This window comes from Girardinichthys multiradiatus, chromosome Y (genome assembly GCF_021462225.1).
Source record: "Girardinichthys multiradiatus isolate DD_20200921_A chromosome Y, DD_fGirMul_XY1, whole genome shotgun sequence".
NCBI lineage: Eukaryota > Metazoa > Chordata > Actinopteri > Cyprinodontiformes > Goodeidae > Girardinichthys > Girardinichthys multiradiatus.
In genome coordinates, this window is record NC_061818.1 from 38574278 (window position 1) to 38595413 (window position 21136).

Sequence of the window (21136 nt, forward strand, 5' to 3'; positions counted from 1 at the left end):
GCAGGTGAGACTGGGGAGCATCTTCTCCTGATCCAGATCAATAAGTACTGGTGCCCCCCAGGGGTGTGTTCTATCCCCACTCCTCTTCTCTCTGTACACAAATGACTGCACCTCATCGGACTCGTCCGTGAAACTCCTTAAGTTTGCAGACGACACCACTGTCATTGGACTGATCCAGGACGGTGATGAGTCTGCATACAGACAGCAGGTGGATCGGCTGGTCCACTGGTGCAGTCAGAACTACCTTGAACTGAACCCACTCAAGACTGTGGAAATGGTGGTGGACTTTCAGAGAACACCACCCCCATACACCCCCTCACCATCCTCAACAACACTGTATCGGCCGTGAACCACTTCAGGTTCTTAGGAACCACCATCTCTGAGGACCTGAGATGGTCTTCACACATAGACACTGTTTGAAAGAAGGCCCAGCAGAGACTGTACTTCCTGAGGCAACTCAAGAAGTTCAACCTTCCACAGGAGCTGTTGGTCATCTTCTACACTGCCATCATTCAGTCTGTCCTGTCTTCATCCATCTCAGTGTGGTTTGGATCATCCACAAAACAGGACAGGTACAGACTGCAATGAATAATCAAGACTACAGAGAGAATAATCAGAGCTGACCTTCCCTCCATCCAGGATTTATACAGGTCTAGAGTCAAGAAAAGAGCTGCCAAAATCTCTGCAGACCCCACACACCCTGCACATAAACTGTTCAGAGTTTACCCTCAGGTGGCGCTACTGAGCACTGTTCACTAAAATCAGCCGCCACAGAGACAGTTTCTTCCCCCAGGCTGTTTCTCTGATGAACATTTAATAGAGTACAGAACAACAGCATACAGATGTTGCAAATGCACCTTTTCTATTAGATATGTGTATATTGTAAATTATAAATATGTTTATTCTGTAATGCAAAAACAGAACAAAAGAGCAAAGTGTACAGGAGTCAAATTCCTTGTTTGTATGTACAAACTTGGCAATAAAGCTGATTCTGATTCTGAATTAAAGCGGAGGCTGGAGTTCTGGTTTTCTCATCCAGCAATAAACACACTCCTAAACCTTGAGGAAGATGTTTACAGACTAGTTCAAGTTGCTACTGCTGGCGACGGTGAGTCCATCTACAAACTGGACATTTTAGTTTAAGAAAAGGATGTCATCAAAGTTGATGTACAGGGGTTGGACAATGAAATTGAAACACCTGGTTTTAGACCACAATAATTTATTAGTATGGTGTAGGGCCTCCTTTTGCGGCCAATACAACGTCAATTCGTCTTGGGAATGACATATACAAGTCCTGCATAGTGGTCAGAGGGATTTTAAGCCATTCTTCTTGCAGGATAGTGGCCAGGTCACTACGTGATACTGGTGGAGGAAAACGTTTCCTGACTCGCTCCTCCAAAACACCTCAAAGTGGCTCAATAATATTTAGATCTGGTGACTGTGCAGGCCATGGGAGATGTTCAACTTCACTTTCATGTTCATCAAACCAATCTTTCACCAGTCTTGCTGTGTGTATCGGTGCATTGTCATCCTGATACACGGCACCACCTTCAGGATACAATGTTTGAACCATTGGATGCACATGGTTCTCAAGAATGGTTCGGTAGTCCTTGGCAGTGACGCCCATCTAGCACAAGTATTGGGCCAAGGGAATGCCATGATATGGCAGCCCAAACCATCACTGATCCATCCCCATGCTTCACTCTGGGCATGCAACAGTCTGGGTGGTACGCTTCTTTGGGGCTTCTCCACACCGTAACTCTCCTGGATGTGGGGAAAACAGTAAAGGTGGACTCATCAGAGAACAATACATGTTTCACATTGTCCACAGCCCAACATTTGCGCTCCTTGCACCATTGAAACCAACGTTTGGCATTGGCATGAGTGACCAAAGGTTTGGCTATAGCAGCCCGGCCGTGTATATTGACCCTGTGGAGCTCCTGATGGACAGTTCTGGTGGAAACAGGAGAGTTGAGGTGAACATTTAATTCTGCCGTGATTTGGGCAGCCGTGGTTTTATGTTTTTTGGATACAATCCGGGTTAGCACCCGAACATCCCTTTCAGACAGCTTCTTCTTGTGTCCACAGTTAATCCTGTTGGATGTGGTTCGTCCTTCTTGGTGGTATGCTGACATTACCCTGGATACCGTGGCTCTTGATACATCACAAAGACTTGCTGTCTTGGTCACAGATGCGCCAGCAAGACGTGCACCAACAATTCATCCTCTTTTGAACTCTGGTATGTCACCCATAATGTTGTGTGCATTTCAATATTTTGAGCAAAGCTGTGTTCTTACCCTGCTAATTGAACCTTCACACTCTGCTCTTACTGGTGCAATGTGCAATCAATGAAGACTGGCTACCAGGCTGGTCCAATTTAGCCATGAAACCTCCCACAGTAAAATGATAGGTGTTTCAGTTTCATTGTCCAACCCCTGTATATGTAGAAGTACACAGACAAATACTTTTGGCAATATAGAGTTTGTACATTTTCTTTCTTCATATTAAAATGTGATTTTCTTCATTTTTTCCCCCTAAAATAAAAATGGATAACCTTTTTCTACACAATTTAATTTTTCTAACCACAAGCCAACAAGTTCAAATTAATAAGTTTGTGTTTTCTGGCATTTCTGCTCAAATTGTAGATTTATTTTGTGGTCCTTATGAATGTTTGATTATTTGGGATGTTTAAATGAAATTAAGGAAAAAACTGATCACTCTGAATGTTGATCAGCTATCTGTGCCTAAAACATATTACCTAGAGATTCAACATTGACCCATGTTTAAATGAGGCCTGGACTCAGGTCTTAAAATCGTAAAATATCTAGAGTTGGACATTTATTGATGTTACTGTTTAGGTCCTTGCTCTAAATTTGGTTTTGTCGATACATCTGTGGTTAAATAAACGCTGTCCTCTGAATCACCTCTTCATCACCATTTTTACCAAAACGCCTTCTCATAAAGGGACTGCTGAGTGTGATATGCAGCACTTTTTAACCATGTGTGTTTTTGTAGAGTTTGGTAAGGTCCTCTTGTGTTTTGGGAACTTAAATAGAAGCTCTAAATATAAAGTCTGAGTGGGTGTTTGCCTCTGCTTCACTGCCAGTGTGTTTCTCTCAGTGTTTGTATCTCTGTTGCTGTGTCTCGGGCTCTAAATGGGTTTTTTGTGGAGATATAAAACTCTCAGTTGTCGAATGAAGCGCCTGCAGCGTCTGCTGTCGTTACCTAACATCCAACCCTGCCCTCTGACCACATCACTTGCAACATGCATAACGTTGACCCCGCCATCCTCTTGCATTCCAGCAATTTTCCCCTGTCATCATGGCTACAGGGAGCCCTTACATTTACAGAGATTTTCCTCGGATATCTTCCCTCTGGGACGATGGCGACTGGAAGAGAAAGAGTTTTAGAAAATCTGCCCAAAGGACGTGGAAGAAATGTGAGTGTAATATCTCTGAGTGGGAATCATGAATGTAATATTATCTGAAACCATAATGCTGCGATTTCTGCTCAATATTTTAAAACATGTCTGGTTTTTATGCTGCCCCGTCGAAGCTATAATACCAATAGTTCAAAGGGAGATGTTAAAGTGTCAGACTCTGCAAGCTGCATATCCAGGAGAGAGAAAATTACAAACATACATATACAGACGTGAAGGTGTCATATAGGTAAATGTTACGCCGCAGCTCTGTCAGCAAGAAGGATTGTTTTTCCTGGTCAAGCATGTCTGCGTTGATCAGTCATGCTCATACTTCCGTATTACTTCCTGTGACGCTCTCTTGCTCTTTCCCTAATGCTTCTTTTTCTCCACTCTCCAAATGCTATCAGTCAGTAGGTGTTGCAGGACTGATAGAGGCTTGTCTTTTGCCTTTCTCATTACAGCGGGGGAGACTAAACCCTGGCGAGCGTAGTAACGTTTCACAGAGACAGAAGAAGGGAGGCATCCACACAGAGCCGGCACCTCTGTCTACTTGACATAACCCTATTACCGCTTCCTTAATTTGTCCCGCCATGACAACTCGCACCCAAAGAAACTGTTAAAAGAATGAGTGAACAAAATCTGCGCTGCATTGTAGGGAGGGGGGGCATAATGAGGAGCCTGAGCTGATGCATCAGCCATATTGGATGATTTCTAAACCAAAGGTGGGCCTTCATATACTCCACTTAACTGATAGCCCTCTGTTTCATCCAAGCTCATCCATGCCTTTGCCTGATCTGAAAAACACTAAGACATGCAGATTTTTTCCTCTTTCTTGTGTCAAAACCATCATTTGAAATATAATAATGCTTCCTTTCTAATTTAATATTTACAAAGAGCATAGTTCTAAAGAAACCTTCATCACGGCGTCTTTGTTTCCTGAACCTGTTTGTACTAAACATGATCAAAGCAACACACAGCGCGTTGTTCGACACGGAAATGACAATGACTAAGAAACAAGTAAACGACTGGCAAAAATAAGTAAGGGCTTCAAAATGGCTGATAATAAGAGCAGCTGAAGAGGGAGCTGGATGAAGGCGCCTGACTCTCAGACAAATGTGACACTAAATCCTGCATTTGGCGCATCCTGAGTAAACAAAAGAGGAGCCACTGCAATCTTCTTTTGTGTGTAAAATCCCACATAACTAATCTGGATCTGAAACTCATCTAACAATACACCGATTTAACCCAAATACAGCTGTACGCTACCAGCCTACGGGTTTAGTTTGCTTGTTCTAATGTTCCTGCTCCAAATAGTTAACTTTCTACACTTCCACCTCCCTTTGAAGCATCAGGATAAACGCACCAGTTAACTCCACTAACCAGAACAGATTGTCCCTTTTTTTATTAAGATACAAAACATAATGCAATCCTCTCTCCTCATCCATTTTTAAATGCCATTGCAATAAAACTTGTAAAATGTTAAGAGGGAAGGTGGGAGAGATTGAATGAAAAAGTCAGTTTATTCATTAGCAAGCTGTAGTTAAGTGCAGCTGCAAATTAGCTCCTCCTAGAGGAGCTCCAACAATATATGAATGCATCAGCAAAAAAGCTAATCCAAATGTAATCACAGGATTCTGGTTTACACTCAGAGCTTTGGAGGAAGACACTCTGATTGTTGTTTCATTTCCTCTTATTAACAAGATGCACATTTTACGCCGTCTAACATTTGTGTAATAGAGGAAGAAGTTTCATCTGTTTTAGGCTCCATCTAATCTGAATAAATTTAACATGATTTCTTGGGAATCCACTTAAAAAAGCTGTAATACCTCTGCTGCACCAACAGGTAGCGATAATGCCAACATTAATAGCATTAAAATTCAAAAGACGATGGATGCAGAGCATGACTAAAGAAATGCTAAGCTAAAGTACCTGCTAAACAACTGCAGCTCATGTTTTCCTCTTGGTCATCAACTTCTTCAGCCCACATTTAAAGTTTAATGGGAGCAGAGTTGGGAAAAATTGAGACGGATGTGAAGGAACCCACCAGATTTTATCCCATCATTGTTATGGTTTCTACCTCTGAAAGCTGGAGTGGACCATCTTCCATCTTGGAGACAGTTCAACAAAACATTTGGTGTGGATGGGCAAATGCAGAAAAAAATTCCTGTTTCATTAAATATTCAGGTTAGAGTTGAAGTAAAAAAAAAAAGAAAATTAAAAGGGCGCAATTTTCTGAAGCGCGATGTGAGGCCATCAGTAGAACAACCCTGATTAGATGGAGGAAATTTACAAGCATCAGTTCATTTTGCACGTTTGCATCATTTACTTCTGACACATTTATTACTTAAATGAATGTCCGCATGAAGATAAAACCATTAAGGTACAACTGTTTATATTTGTGAATAAAGAATGTTAGACTCTTCGGCAACCATTCGTTTTATGAGGAGAACAGCAACAAGAGAAGCAGCTTCACCCCGATCAGCTAATGGATCCCCTTAATAATCCCCGTCTGGTAATGGCCTGTAGGTTGAATATCATCCATCATCTTTCCACGAGCTCTGACCACCCTCCTTGTCCCTGCTAAAGAAAAGCAGCCCCACAGCATGATCCTGCCATCACCGTAATATGACATGAGGATAGATGATTTGCAGTGGTAGTTTTAGTCCTGGTCTCATCTGAGCAGATCACCTTCTTCCACTTGTTTGCTGCCTCTCGTACATGGCCTATAGTAAACTACAAACAGAATGTCTTCTGGCTTTTATAAAGGCCAGATTTGTAGATAGCATTACTAATATCTGTTCTATCAAGATTCCCCCACCTGACCTGTAAATCTCTATGGCTTCTCCAGAGTTAAGGGCCTCTTATCCACTTCCTTGCCCAGACTGTCAGTTTAGGTGGATGTTCATGTCTTGATAGGTCTGCAGTTGGTCCATCCTTTCTCCATGTTCAGATGATGGATTGAACTGAGCTCTGTGAGATGGTCAGAGCTTGAGCTATTGTTTCTCCACAACTTTCTCTCTGACCTCTCTTGCATTCGTGATGCTGGTTGTTCTCTAACAAACCTCTGAGGCCAGCAACAGAGCAGATGGAGCTAGACTAAGATTAAATGACACACAGGTTTACTTATTTACTGGTTTATGAATTAGGTGAGTTCTGATTGCAATTTGCTGCACCGGATTTTATTTAGCATTATTAGATTTGAAGGGGTTTAATAAAAGTGCATGCTGCAGTTTTCAGACTTTTTAAATAATTTAGTTGCACGGCATCTTTCTGTATCTTGTAGTAATTAATCACATTAAGCTGAATCCACACACTAAATTGTACTGATTTCTTGTTGAGACATGATTTTGATAAAGCTGAATATTGAGCTATCAACGAGGAATAACCAAAGTTTTTCTACTTTTGTCTTTTTTCCCCCACTACACAATGTCCTCCTCAGTCTCTTTGAGCTTTAGCTTCATGGTTACTACAATCTACAACTGTTGGCAGAAAAGGATCAATCAAAGTGGCCAAATACTGTATATCGGTGGACATGCAGAGCATGAATGCATCACATTTAAAAGCTGCATCCAAGGAGTTCTCTGCGATATTATAGGTACAATTCTGCAGCTCTTCATTGGATCAGCCCAGTTTTTGTTACTCAGATCATTGGATGCGTGTTGACATGCTGATCGTATCGGTTCTCCTGCTGGAGACATGTTTCAGTTTTTTTCCTGGAAAATAACCCCAACTAACCTACAAAATAAATAAACATGATTCACAGAATTCACACGCCTTATTACAAGGACTGAATGTATTTTTTTTTACATTTTCTCAAACAGCAGCTCACTGTTCAAACAGAGACAAGAGCCTCCTTTTATTGGGGACTATTTTTAATCCACATTTGGTGCTGTTTTCAGTATTTGGGTCAGCGGGCCGATTGTAAAAAGGGACTGACTCATCAGTGGAGATATATAGCACAAAGGAGGACTCGCAGTGTTTTTGTCAGATAGGTTCTTGGAGGTGTTTTGATGTTTCAAAGTCCTCCTGCATTCTCTTAAATAAGAAGACTCCAACAGTTGGCTGGATAACAGCAGCTGCAGATCCTGTGGATTTACGTATTTAAAAGCAAAACGAACACAAGCGATAAAAAGCTTCTTTTGAAATTTCTGGAATGATTTGCCCTCCAATGAGAACCTGTTTTCCTGAACGTTTGCGAGCAGCTTGATGCAGGAACGTGCTCTGCAGTTCAGAGGACACCAGAGAGTTTGTGTCTCCCACCGTCAGCGTGTCCACATCAGGGACCAAAGACCCCCCGGAGGCTGGGGCTGATGGCTCTGCCTCCTCCTGGCCTCTGATCTGTGCTGCAGCAGTGCCAGCCAGGGCTGAGGGTTCAACGCCTGAGCGCGTGAGCTGTCTATGTGGAGAGATTAAAGGGCCCATATCGATCTGTGATCGCTCATGCATTTTGCATGAGGGAGACATTGTCAAAGAGGCATCTCAGATTAAAAAAAAAGAAAACTAGTTGAGGGAGAGTTCTGGCAAATCTGCTGAACTCTGTGAAAAATCTTAATGTTGAAGCGTTATGCATGTAAACCTGCTTTTATATATTGGATTGTCCATGAACTTCCATCGACCCGCGATATTGCTCGTTTTTCATTTCTTCCCCTCCTCAACACGGTGCTGTCTTCTTCTTTTTCTCCACAGCGAGGATGGAAGTCAGAGTGTGGAGGGGAAAACACCCGGAGCCCCCCTGAAATAAGAACAGAAAAACTGGCAGCCAGAGATTGTCTAATGGCGGCAGTGAGTCCGTTGGAGAATTCTCAAGTAGAGTGTGAATTATTTAGGATGTGTGGCGAGTGTGCAGTGCATGAAGCCACCCCGCCTAGCAACCGCCAAGCAGAGCGGCCAAGAAATTTCAGTGTGCAACAAACATTTGCTTGCCTGAGATCTTTATTTCTTCTTCTCCGCATCAGTTTGGTGGAGTGAAAGATCGAGGTTTGGCTTCCAGCAAACAGAGCCAGCAGTGGATTTAGAGAATAGAGCAACATTTCAAGGCTTCTCTCCCTTTTCCCTAAAAAAAGGAATTTGCTTTTCTGTATTTCTAAAAAAATAAAGTGAAGCATTGAGAAGTCGTTTTGACCTATTTACAGCCGCCATGATGCAGCTGATTATTCATCATCAACAATTCATTTGGGTCATCATGCATGTTTAAAACCACACCACCATACTGTACCTCACACACACACAGAGTCTGAGGGGCCTTCAGAGCCTCCTTATCCTACGAGTATGTGTCAATCTCACCTAAACGACCCCGATAACAAGACAAAGACAATCAATCTCCGATATTGGCCGGGTGGGAGAGTCAGGGATAACACCGACGCTATCAGTGAGCGCCAACAAAGACGGAGATTTTCTGCGTGAGGATGATTAGAAAACACGGTGGCTGTGACACGCTGATCTGCAGCGGTTAAACTGAGGCAGCTGTCATCGCTGGCAAATGATGACGCCGAGCTCTGATAGAGGAGATGGGATCTGAGTGTCTGTGTGACAAAGAGAGAATCTACAATGGATGCAAAACACATCAACGCTTTGAACAAACAGAAAACACTTGCACCCTCTACCTTCAGGGTTTGTCTTCTCTAAACATACATTTCAGACACAAACAGTAAAACCAGTGCATCTCAATAAGTTGAAATATAGTCAAACATATTGTGGATTTCAGCCATTAATTTCAAAAACTGAAACCCAGATTTATTACACACATGACAATATATGATATATATAACAGAACATTCCATCAAACCAATAAAGGATTTATATGGTATACACAGTGTAGGGAAAGACTGCTGACTTGACAGATGTCATATAGATAGACATCTATCTATGTCCAGCAGACTGTCATTGACACCCGCCACAAGGAAGGTAAGCCAGAAAAAGGTCACGGCTAAAGAAGCTTGCTGTTCGATGAGTGATTTATCCAAGCGATCTTCATGGAAAGTTAAGTGGAAGGAAAATGTGGAACAAATGAGAAGCAAAGACAAAAGTTGCAAGTATCTTACCAGGGCACAGCAGAAAAATTATGCCTAGTGGTCCAAAGTCCTCTATTCAGGTCAAAGTAAATTTTATTTTATTTGTTAATTTTACTGGGACAAATGCAACAAACATTTCTTCATATGTAGAATACAAAGTAGATGTTTCTAGCTACAGCTAGTATTCAGACACCTGTCTAAGGCTGGGCTTTAGAGATATAAAAATCACTACTGTAAACTATAAATAGAATTACTAAAATACAATATAAAGACCTAAAATAATGATGGATGATTTCTAAAACCAAAGACTAAGCAGGTGCTCACATGCTGAAGTTTTAACCAATATTTTACTATCACCTTAAAAACCCTAAATTCAGAAACAGTTTTAATTTACATTTCATGTGGAAACCATCCTCAGGGAGTCTGGAGGAAGAATGGAGATGAACAGAATCCAAGGTGCTGGAGCTTCAGTGAGAAGTTTCCACAGTGTGATGGTTTGGGTACCTGCTTTAGTGACCACCATGGTGTTACTGGGCTTGATCTGACCCAAGCACACAGAATCAATGGACTGTTGTCAAGAGGAACTGGGCTTTCTGGACACATCAGGAGAACCACAGGCTGATCTTCTCCATGCCACATTTCTGGATTCAAATCCTGTTTTTTTTGTTCTGTTGAAGCATCCTTTTTTTATTATTTTGTTTTTATCTGCTGTAAGCCAAATTCATCTAAATTAATGGGCATAAATATTTAAATATTTCAATGTGTGCAATAAATTTATATGATGTATGAGTTTCCCTTTTTGATTTGAATTACCTTCATGACCGTACCTTCACTTTTAGATATTTTCTAATTGAGATGTATTAATAAATTATTCTTTAATTAAACCTTTAAATACAAAGATTGTTATTTGAATCTATGGGTTTTTAAAAATGAAATGAACTGAGATTTCCACAATAAGATCAATATGTTTCTGTTGCTGACAGAAAAATACTCGCCGATGTTTGAGCATCAAGGTTATCACTGGATGTTTTTTAACTGAATTATTCTTAAAATGTGAGAACGCAGCAGAACGAAGTACAGCACCTGCAGCTGCTTTGAAATTGGTGCTTTTTTATGTCAGTTCACATTTTAAGCTAAAAGAAAAAACTTCAAACCAGATTTCGCTTTTCTAAAAGTGTTCAAAGAATAAATATGCTTCAAAATCGTTGCTAAAGCAGCAAGAAAAGTTCAATTGGGCGTGTCTGAAAAGCCCACGGAGATTCAGTTTTACACTTTCACTGAACAGACGAGACCAAATAAAGATTTCAGCAAATATTTGATATAACTGTGCTTTACTTTGTAGAAATTAGATTTAAATCAGCGTTTCTGCTGGCCACAGTTGTTTTATATTCTTGTAAATTAACATCCATTTTTCTCTTGAATCAAATCAGCCCCAAAATATTTCCATCAAATCTTCAATTTAGTTATTTATTATCAGGAAATAATCATGAAAGCAGAAGGGATTAATCATGCAGCGTTTTCCTGACTGGTTGTTTGTTAAAGATTATTCCCTTTAATGTCCTAATGACCACTGCTGTTGTCGATGCAGCTGGAAAATCTACACCAGTTTTATCCTGCATTACAGAATGGAAACATTTGCTCCACAAAGGCCTCGGATTTAGTTTTAGCTTCTTTTTAAGACATCACCTGGAAAAAACGGCGAGTTAATGTTTCTTTATAGGACCATCAGACAAAAGGCTCCACTGCAGCAACAAAGAGAAGACATTAAAAAGATGTTGAGTCTGCATTTAAGAGACAATAGGAGCAGAAGCAAAACAAGCAGATTGTTTAAACATTTAAGCAGGTTATCTATTTAATGTGGTAATTTATAACAGCAGTGAACTGCATTTCCACTCCACCATGCAAACTCATTGAGAACAAATTGGGGTTCAGTGTCTTGATCAATAAAGCTTCCACACAATTTGTCAAGTCAAACCAAGATTCAAACCTGGAACCTTCGGACTAATGAACTACCTGCTCTGTGCACTCAGTGTGACCACACTTAAAGCTAATTTTAAGAGGAAAAAGTGCCTAAAAAGAGTGGAAAGTGTAGAATTAAACAATTAAAAGTGGTGATGCTGGAGCAGAAATTAAATGGGCCTGTTGCCCCTGGTGCATGCTGGGTGATTTCCCCACATGCCTGCTGTGGCTTTGCAGCAACATGAGCTTATAAAAAGAGGACAAAGGGGACAATTTGAAAGTGCTGTGGTAATAAAGTCAGTAAACTGCAGCTGAGGAAATCAGCAGATCTGCCACATATGAGGAGCCATGATCAGAAGGAGCTCTGCAGGCTGCAGCTCTGTTTAAATTATGATACTGTCAATCAAAAAGTGCTATTGATTAATTCCCCATGCTTCATTTAATCAACTAATCATTTCAACAGTAATCCAAAATATAATGAAATAATATCAGAAGAGCCCTGACAGCTATAAGTGCACGCTCACATGTACGCTCACAGTCCCACTGTCTATTCAGCGTGCACGAGGGAAGTTTTCCAACATTAAAAATCAAAGCATTTAAGTAGATTGTACACAAGCATGTCTTGGAAGCTTGATCTTACTAATCTACAAATGGCTTCTTGTTATTAAACTGCTAATTCAGTGGATTAAAGGATCCATGAAAACACAATCCCCTTTACTTCGTTTCCAGGGTGCGCTGAAGGTGGCTTAAATATTAATTAAGCACACACATATGTCTGCCCATATGCATACACATTCAGCTATACTGGAGCTCAGGAAGGAGGTCGTATATCTTCTGTGTAAAAGTCACAAACAGCCACATCTGACTGATTAGTTCCCTTCAGATGTTGCTTCTCCTTCCATGACCTCCAAAATACGTCATCGTTTAAAACTCATGTAGCAGGTGGACATTTGGACCTAACAACCTTTTCCACGTGTGGAGGTTTAGCTATCAGGACAGAAAAAAATTGAGCTGGTCTTCCCCAGGTTCTAAAATTATTGAAATCTTAACTCAAGTGCACAAAACACACAACTTATTTAATGTCCACACTTATTCCCCGGGCAAATCCAAGATAGAAAAGTCTTGTGAAAAACTAAGTGCTCCCTTGACTGAATGGGGTGTTGATCAACCTCTAGAGGTTGTCACTGTGGAGGAACTCTGTCCCAGTCATTTTAATACGATACTTCCTCATTGCTTGTGTGACCCAGTTTGACCAAGTTTCAGCTGTCGGATACATGGCCTCACGTCCAACACTGACCACACGGTGCACTGGCTTCAAAACTGACCCCAACCATCACCCTTCCACCACCGTGCCTGACTGGTATGAGGTGTTTGCACGTTTATGCTGTGCTTGGTTTTTCTCAAAACGGTGCTGTGCATCACGGCCAAACATCTCCGCTTTGGTCTCATCTGCCCAAAGAACATTGCTCCAGACGTCTTGTGCTTCATTCAGATGTTGTTGAGCAAACCAATGTTGAGCTTCCATGTTACTGAGAAAGTGAGTCTTTCACTTCCAACGTCTCCAAACAAGCCATACTTGTCCAGTCTTTCTCTAATATTTCTCTTATGAACTTTAACCATTAGCATGCTAACTGAGGCATGTGGAGTCTCAGACGAAGTTCTTGGGCATTTGGACTGTAATTTCTCTGATTACTGGCCACTCTGACCTCGGGGTGAATTTGCTTGCAGCCGTTTCAAAGGTTTCCTTCCAGCAAATAATCTGTCTGTAGAATGATGGACTTGATAGTTTTTATATAAGCCTTCCCAGATTGATGGGCAGCAACAAATGCTTCTCTGAGGTCATTGCTGATGTTAACCATCATGGCATTCATGACCACACACCTCTGTGCTCCAGGGCAGACAAATGTCCTACTCGTATCGAGGTGCTCACCCTGATAATGATCAGTTATTCTCTTGGATTTAGTTTAATAACAAATACCAGTTTGGAATCTGTTCTGTGTTTTTCTTCAATTTGTGTTGGATTTAAATAATTTAAAAACCTGGTAAAGATTTTTCTTCTGATCCATAATATGCAAAGAATAAAACTGGGGTGTACTTTTTTTCTTTTCTAGCCTGCTTGTTTTAAAAACACTGCATTCAGATTACAGTTGGCTTCAAACACACATTTAAGCAACATCTTAGGAAAAATAAGATGTATTGCACCGCATCTTTAAAACCTCAAGTTGAATTTTCAGACATCCATCACCCCCTTCTTAAATGTGCTCTAATTTCTTCCTTTCTTCCCCTGATTAATATCTCATTTACACATTTTTCAACCAGCAGAGATCTCCTTTTTGATGGAATCTGTTATATGTGGCACATTATGCATTATATATAGTACATTAAGACTGACACTGATAATACATTTTGACATGCCTGCCTTGCTGAAGCGGCACAAACTGCTGATAACGTGGATTTACAAGGTGTATCAGGGCACCCGCATTAAATGAAAAGTTAAATTATGAACCAATCTATTTCTGATTTTAACAACATCCTCCAACGACACATTATTTTAAGTGTTCCTGTAAAAAAAGCCATTACGCATATAAAACACCTCAAATTATTGTAATATCCCGATGAAAGAGAAAAGTTCATCTTGCTCGGCCACGGCCAGTCTTAAAACCCAGACAGTAAATTGACATCAAGTGTCGAGCATGTAAAAGTCAAAGAGTCAAATCTGCACCATAAGCCCTGCGAATATACCGCGGGCCAGCATGAAAAACTACTCACAGCAGATCGTATTACCTGGCTTTTTCACTGAAATAAGCAGTGTAATTTATCCTGACCTTTTTAGATTACTATGAATGTGCTGTCTGTGTAATTTTAACTGAAGCTCTCAGCAGGTTTGCTGGTCTGGAAACAGCGGCGGTGAAACCCGAGGAGGCGGGCCGCCCACCGATGGGACCGGTGGTCGGATACAGCACCCATACAATCCCAAACAAATACTGAGGGAGCGCCTAACATTCGCACACATCAAGGAGAACAACTTTATTTCATCATGACGAGAGATTCACCTTCAGAATGATGCCTAATAACAGAAGTAGGAGCCCATTTTAGCTGTGACAAGTGTTGCAGGATTAGAATTTCATTCCTAATGAGTTCTCTGGTAACGCTTTAATTCACTACCTATGTGATATCAATTCCATTATAATCTCATTAAGCTATTGCACACTGAGGTGATTTTGAATGAATGTGAGACAGCCAACCGTACGCTCCCCTCTAATTGAGCAATACTTTTTATTCATTATTATTGCCCATTATTAAATTAATGAACTTAATGGACTTATTTTCCAAATTGCAAAGACCCCTGGCAACATGTTTTTTAATTCCATTAGCAGACGCAGCACAAAGAAGAGAAGGAAAAGTGGAGAAAGAGAGATGCATAGGTGTGTGGACAATTAACCCACTGCTGAGACAGATCATCAGAGGCACAGTTTCCCATCGCTCAGTCGCAGGAGTTTGTCCATCCTGTCCTGAATGTCTGGTTGCAAAGCGTTCACCTTCACACATGTTCAGATACCTCATTGTTAAGGTCAACTAAATGTACTGAATAGATTTTGTGAAATAAGATCTTTTTCAGTAACCAGAGGCTGCCACGCAAAATTGCCCAGAAGATGAAAGCAGCAGATCTGCATAACTGAACGGCTGATCAATACTTCTCAAACTAAAATGGCAAGTCTTGATAAGGTTATTGAATTTTCTTTTTAATTAAAAAGCAAACTACTTGGCTCTCTGTCAAATCCTGCAGGGTGGCTCATGCTGATGAGGAGAGGAGAGGAGAGGGCCGTCTATGTTTATATGTTCATCACTGAATAAAAAACACTGCCGTGGACCGTCTGCACATCATCAATCAGATGGAATTTATTTGCTGCGTCTTGTGTCTCGGGATTAAGCCGTCACGAAAACCCCTCAGATCCCAAACGATGACATTCATGTACATATTAATTCTTATTACACGTCATTCATCAGCTCATCAAATGTAATTTTTCACTCATAGCAAAAATTAAAAAAAACTAGATGTTTACTCTCAACATCACTGACATTATAAAAGAGGAAAAACTAAACACTGCATCTGTTATTTAACGTGTGGGTCTGCCATATTCCAGTCATGAAAACGCATGTTTAAAAAGAGCCAAGGCCGAGCTGTTCCTCAGCCTCTGCATCGTATCACTGCGAACATCAGCGGATAGAAAACTCTGCTCCCCGGAGAGGCTGCCATTACATTCAATAGTCAACTGCTGGATAAAACTCATTCCAGTCTGCACAGCGTCTGAATGGCTCCATGCATTCTGCAGAGGGCACGATGTGATAGCGCAGCATGTCAGAGCCACACTAAAGGGCTTTTAGTGCAGGTTAGAGCGCCACACAAAAGCCAGCACACAAAGAGCCCACGGAGCGCCGGGGCAGAACGGTGGAGGCAGTGTCGCCACAGCTGACCGTCCTCACACAGCCTGAAGGACCCTGGGTAAACAAACAGCACAGAGTCACCGCTCTGTGGGACCCCAACGACAACAAGACAATGTCAGCTTCTATTTTCACAAGAATGAAAACATCTTCAGATGAAGAGAGACTAGTTTTTATATAGTTTGATATATAAAATAGTACCGGTTTTCTCCTCATAGACGTAATGAAGAGTTTAAGAGTGTCCGGATACAGATCTCTCAGCTTGGTTTCTCTTTGGGTCAGCGTCTGCAAGTTCAAGTCATTCCTGTCAAATATCATTGGCGCAACAGTGACCCAATGCAGCTTTCTGAACATTTTGTTCCGTTTGGGAGATAATGTACATCCAGTGGTCAGGAGATAGTTTAATTCATGCACCCAGGGTGTCCAAAAATGTAATTAAACTTACACATTTGGGTTTTATTTCTGCAATAAAAACATGTCCGACTTTTTCTCATATAACCTTTAATATGAAGCAGACGAAGAGCTGCAGAAAAGTGTGCATCGTCCTAATTTGTGCAGTTTTTTCCAAGCAGGACACTAACCTCCAGGTAGAACAATATTTCAGTTTTATTTTAGTTTGTTCCAGCCGGGAACACAGGTGGAAAAAAGATGAGAATCCAAGTTTCCGACTGCACAGATAATCAATTGGAAGAAGCTGAAAATGTCTTGAATATTCTGGGTTTCTGAAATGACATAAATATGTTCTTTAAGAACTTTGGGTCAGGTTAATTCTTTATTTATCTGTTCCTGTCTGCAGACCCTGTCCCCCCGTCAAGCTTCAGGGTTCCTAATAATATTCGACGTACAGATTTAGTTTGTGATCAGTGACACTTTCACTTCAAAAAATTATAAGTGAAGACATTTCTTTGTTTTTGGCATCCAACCCAAAGCCAGTTTAAGAACTTTGGGTCCAATTACAAACCTAGAAGTAAAAGGATCTAGAGGAGAAAAGAGTGAAATGATCGAGTTGGAGAAAAACTCAAGTTGTAATGAGCAAAGCAAAAGCTCATTAATATAAACCAGTGTAAAAAGTCCTTTATAATTATTTTATTATTGAAACTCAGATTTTTTTTTTTTGATCTTTTAGGAATTTGACCAAGAAATAAAATCTGGAAACTTTGTTCATATGCAACAAGTCTGGAAAATTTTGAAATTCCAAACATTTCAATACTTTTTAAGGAACCCTGTTCCTCTAAACTGCCTTTGCATGTAAAATAAACCGTTTTCTTTTTCTCCTTCTGATTGGTTCACATCGACCAACCAGTTATACAGCCTGAACTGCACCACCACAACCCAGCAACAATTAACTTGACGCATTACGGCAAACTGAAAAAACAAATCGGCTGAATCTGATCCCCACCCTGGAGATTTAGGAGTAAAAATACTCACATATTCTCTGTACATCTAAACAAAGTAAAACAACGGACTTTTTTTCCTGCCTGTTGGATTTATACACGAGGTGGAGTTTGAAAAAAGTATACAGGTGTGCAGAGTCTAGCAGAATATTCAGATTTTTGGTGCAGTTGACCATTTGGGTTGAAAACATGAACAAACCAACCAATCAAAGCACAGAGAGCTCGCTGTGTTCGGGTTCTTTGGCCACCGTCCTCTCATCCTCTCACCTGTATTCATTGCTGCATACAGAAATATTTTTGGAATAAAATGACAACCCTGTCACATTATGCTGCGTTTTCACTCAGAATTATTTATCAGCCAGAGTTCAGTCATCTTTATGGACCGGCCGTTCGGTTGCTGCTGAATATTTCTGTTTCTAGTTGCAGCTTAAACAGGAGCTTTGACCAGATCTTCCAGGTGTGGAAACAGACACCAGTAGCTACAAATATACTGTTCAGCAGGTTATATAATTATCATGAAAACTGCATGAGAACCAGCCCCCTCTCCCCATTACAAACAAACAGTGGAACATCACACTGACAGCAGGATGCACACAGACACTCACATCCGCTGCAGCTGACACGGTGAGAGGCCAAGCCTGACATGAGGTGAGATGAAGTGGCGTTTCTCATCATCTGCCGAGCCTGCCTGTGTCTGACCCGGAGGATGGAGGTAGGCCTGGGGCATGGCCTCCAGACCCAGGCAGGGTCAGCGAAAGGAGCCTCCGCTGAGACTTATAAGGTCCTGGCTACAATTTACTGGAAAGGCTCAAATTGTGGTGTCCAGTGGCCACAGCGCGGCCCTGCTGTCAGCACCACTCCTATTTGCTTCACTCCTTTTGACACTGCCTCTCGATTAGGGTCATAAATTTCATGAAATCGGTCAATAACCTATAACATTAATGTCACTCTCCTGCCATTAATTTTACAGCCAGAGTGCCACACTGTTTCTTAACCCCCTTTTACGTGACAGCGAGGTTTATACTGGCTGCGATTGATTGAGAAGAGTATATAACAAGCTCTGAATGGAGCCTTTGCACCCGTAAAAAATGAAAATGTATGAAAACAGCTGAGAGGAAGCCGATTGTTGGGGAAAAACTTGGCTTTGGTGGCTCCTGTAACCAAGCTACCATAATAGTATCATATTTCATAATAACTATGTAAGTTTATCTTTGATAAATTAGCCATACTTAATATTTTTACTTGACTCTGGTTAAAACATCCATGTTTCAGTACTGGATTAGTGTTGTACATGTTTATGTGCATTTTTTGCAGCTTCAACTAAGCAGCAGCTTCTTAATTCTGCTTAATAAGGAAAATAATTGTATAAAATTGATAATATATTTTTGAAACTTTTATTACATCAATATATTTCATCAAAGTATTTCATCAATGCAGTTTTTCTGTAGCAAAACATTGCAACCTTTTCTTTCTAAGTGTGTTGAACTGTATAATTTGATTTGTTTGTTACTTTTTATATAAGATATGAATCATTGGTCCAACAATGGATGCATGTGCATGAACCAGCATAAAATATCTTTATTATTTTTCATATATACTGTATATTTTTTTTTTATTAAATTCAGACTTTAATTTCATTTCCTGCACATTTTATTTGTCCATAAAAACCTCTGAAAGCAGTCAAAGCTAAAGCTGCACTGATAAAATGCCACAGTGTGTAAAAACAGCAGAATCAGCAAATGAAACGCACCGTGTGTCGGTATTACATCGTACTGTGGACCGAACAGACTCCGCCTGCTACCAAAAAGCCTCCAGATCAGCCCCACAATGGAACAACACTTATTTTATTTACGTTTCATGAAAGATTGGGACGCAGGTATTGAATCTAATTTGTCCTCACACAGCTTCCCCTAATGTATGCTAATGTGTGCAAATGTAAATGCTTGTATGTGGATAGGAGTTGTGTAAGAACACAGCTGTATACAGAGGCACAGTGAGTGCTCCAATGACGTTTTCATTAAGCCAATTGAGGACATGTTTCTTACCAAAGAAGAGTAACTGATGTTCATGCAGTGATCAGAGCCATTTCACAAAAAACAAATCCTTTAACAAAACCTTCCACCAACAGTTTTTCCTTCTGAATGCAGCAAACCTTCCAGATTCTGTTTGAAGAACTGGGTGTAAAATAGTGGAAAGCACATAAATGACATTTGTTCCTGTGAAAGAGAGGGCAGTGGAGGTTTTTCTTATCATGCATGGCAGGTTGCCAGTGGATATGTTGCTGCCTTCTCTTAGGGACCTCTCCTCCAATTTTTTCCGTATGTGAGAGTTGACACTTTGGGGCATATCTGTGGCACAGGCGTGTTAGCGGTGCACACGCCTTCTGCTGCAACGTGGACGACTAGGATGAAGGACTGCCATGAGAGACTTCTGCTGCAACAGGCCAAACTCAGGAAAGTAAAGGAAGGCTGCAAAACATAATTGCTAGGCATGTAACGCTTCAGTATGGAAAAGCTCATTTACACAGATGCTTCTGTAAGAGGAGAGGAAAAACAACTTCTGATTCGATGCTGAGAGAAGCTATTTGGTCCCTTAGATCAGCTGAATAGAGACGTTTTTAGGCCATGACGTCTAAATTGTTAAGAAAACATTTTTATCTGTTCCTTGCGGACTGAATGACATATGCTGTGATTCTTAAAATGTTCACATAATCTCACTATGAATGTGCAAATTATGTTGTTGCCTATTTTTAGGTTTAAAATTTGGGGCAAAAATCTTTGAACTTTTGCTCCAGTTTTTTTGGCTCTTGATTTGTTGGAGAAGCCATAATTTTAATATTTAATCTTCTGAGTCATTAGGATGTAAAACGTCTGCTTTGCTTTAGTTTAAACCCTTATCCTGCATAATCAAACATCTCGCTGCATGCAGGATTGTTCACTCAGTCGGAGAGAAAAACAGAGCGCTTACACCTCATGTTCTGGCAACTTGGTGGGAACTGGCAAGTCTCCATCTCCTTTGGCTCCATCGTTTTGCTGCTCAGGCTGCACTTCTTTATGCTTCCCTTTAAACGACGAAGCCACAGTTAATCAGGAAATTTTATTTTTGCCTCCTCTGGACTACTCCGAGTTGAATTGACATGGAGCCCCAACAGCAGCAAGGCAAAATGGCCGTTCGTAGTAACAGCTCACAAGCCCCTGGACAACCTGAGGCATGGCCATCCAATCCCACATCATTAAGGCTAGAGTCCTTTATTGTGTTGGAGGCATTAAATGGTGCGCTGGCTATAGCCCTGAAGTCACACTCCACTAGGAGAAAACAGCAGAAAAATAACGGCACAGCTGGATAATGACTTTTCCCTGGGAGGCTGACCATGTGTACAAAAGTGCTAATGATAGCAGGTGCAATAAGCGAGTGCAAGGCTTTTACTGCGGCCGGATTTATTTTCCTCTGCTAAACTCACCCGTGATTTCCCCCGTGTAGGTGTCTTTCTGTAGTTTAAGAACACCTACCACCTCCTGCCGCCTTCCCTCTCTCCCTCCTCTCCTCTATCTAATCTCTCTATCAGCTGTGCAGCTAATATCAAAGAGGACTGTGGTGTGAAAATCCTGCAAGTAAGACCTGCTGTCAGAGTCCTAATCACAATTAGCTGGGCTGTAGACCCATTTGCCACAGGGGGAAGAGACCAAAAGCTGACAGAATTATTGCTGAAGCTACTGATTGCAAATGATCCCACAGAGAACAAAGGGCGGGGCCCTGGTTCCGAATTCATGAATGGAAATAAACCTCTACTACCCTCAAGTTTCCCTGTGAAATGATTCTCAATGAACTCACTTGAAAAATATACAATTTCTTAACCCAGTGAAGTTGCAAAAATCTCTTTGGTATTAGTAGTTAAGGAGATAACAAGT

The 21136-nt window shown here is 40.9% G+C and overlaps 1 protein-coding gene and 1 long non-coding RNA gene across 9 annotated transcripts in view; one reads left to right on the plus strand and one right to left on the minus strand.

The window, feature by feature from the left end:
- The window catches only part of LOC124864918, a 273328-nt gene extending 263150 nt beyond the window's left edge, over positions 1 to 10178 (plus strand). Inside the window, exon 9 of the long non-coding RNA XR_007037390.1 lies at positions 9851 to 10178. This is a non-coding gene — a long non-coding RNA (uncharacterized LOC124864918). The remainder of the gene's footprint in view (positions 1 to 9850) is intronic.
- rbfox3a (RNA binding fox-1 homolog 3a) overlaps positions 1 to 21136 on the minus strand; it is a 367190-nt gene that overhangs the window by 114713 nt on the left and 231341 nt on the right. The gene's annotated exons all lie outside the window — the stretch shown is intronic.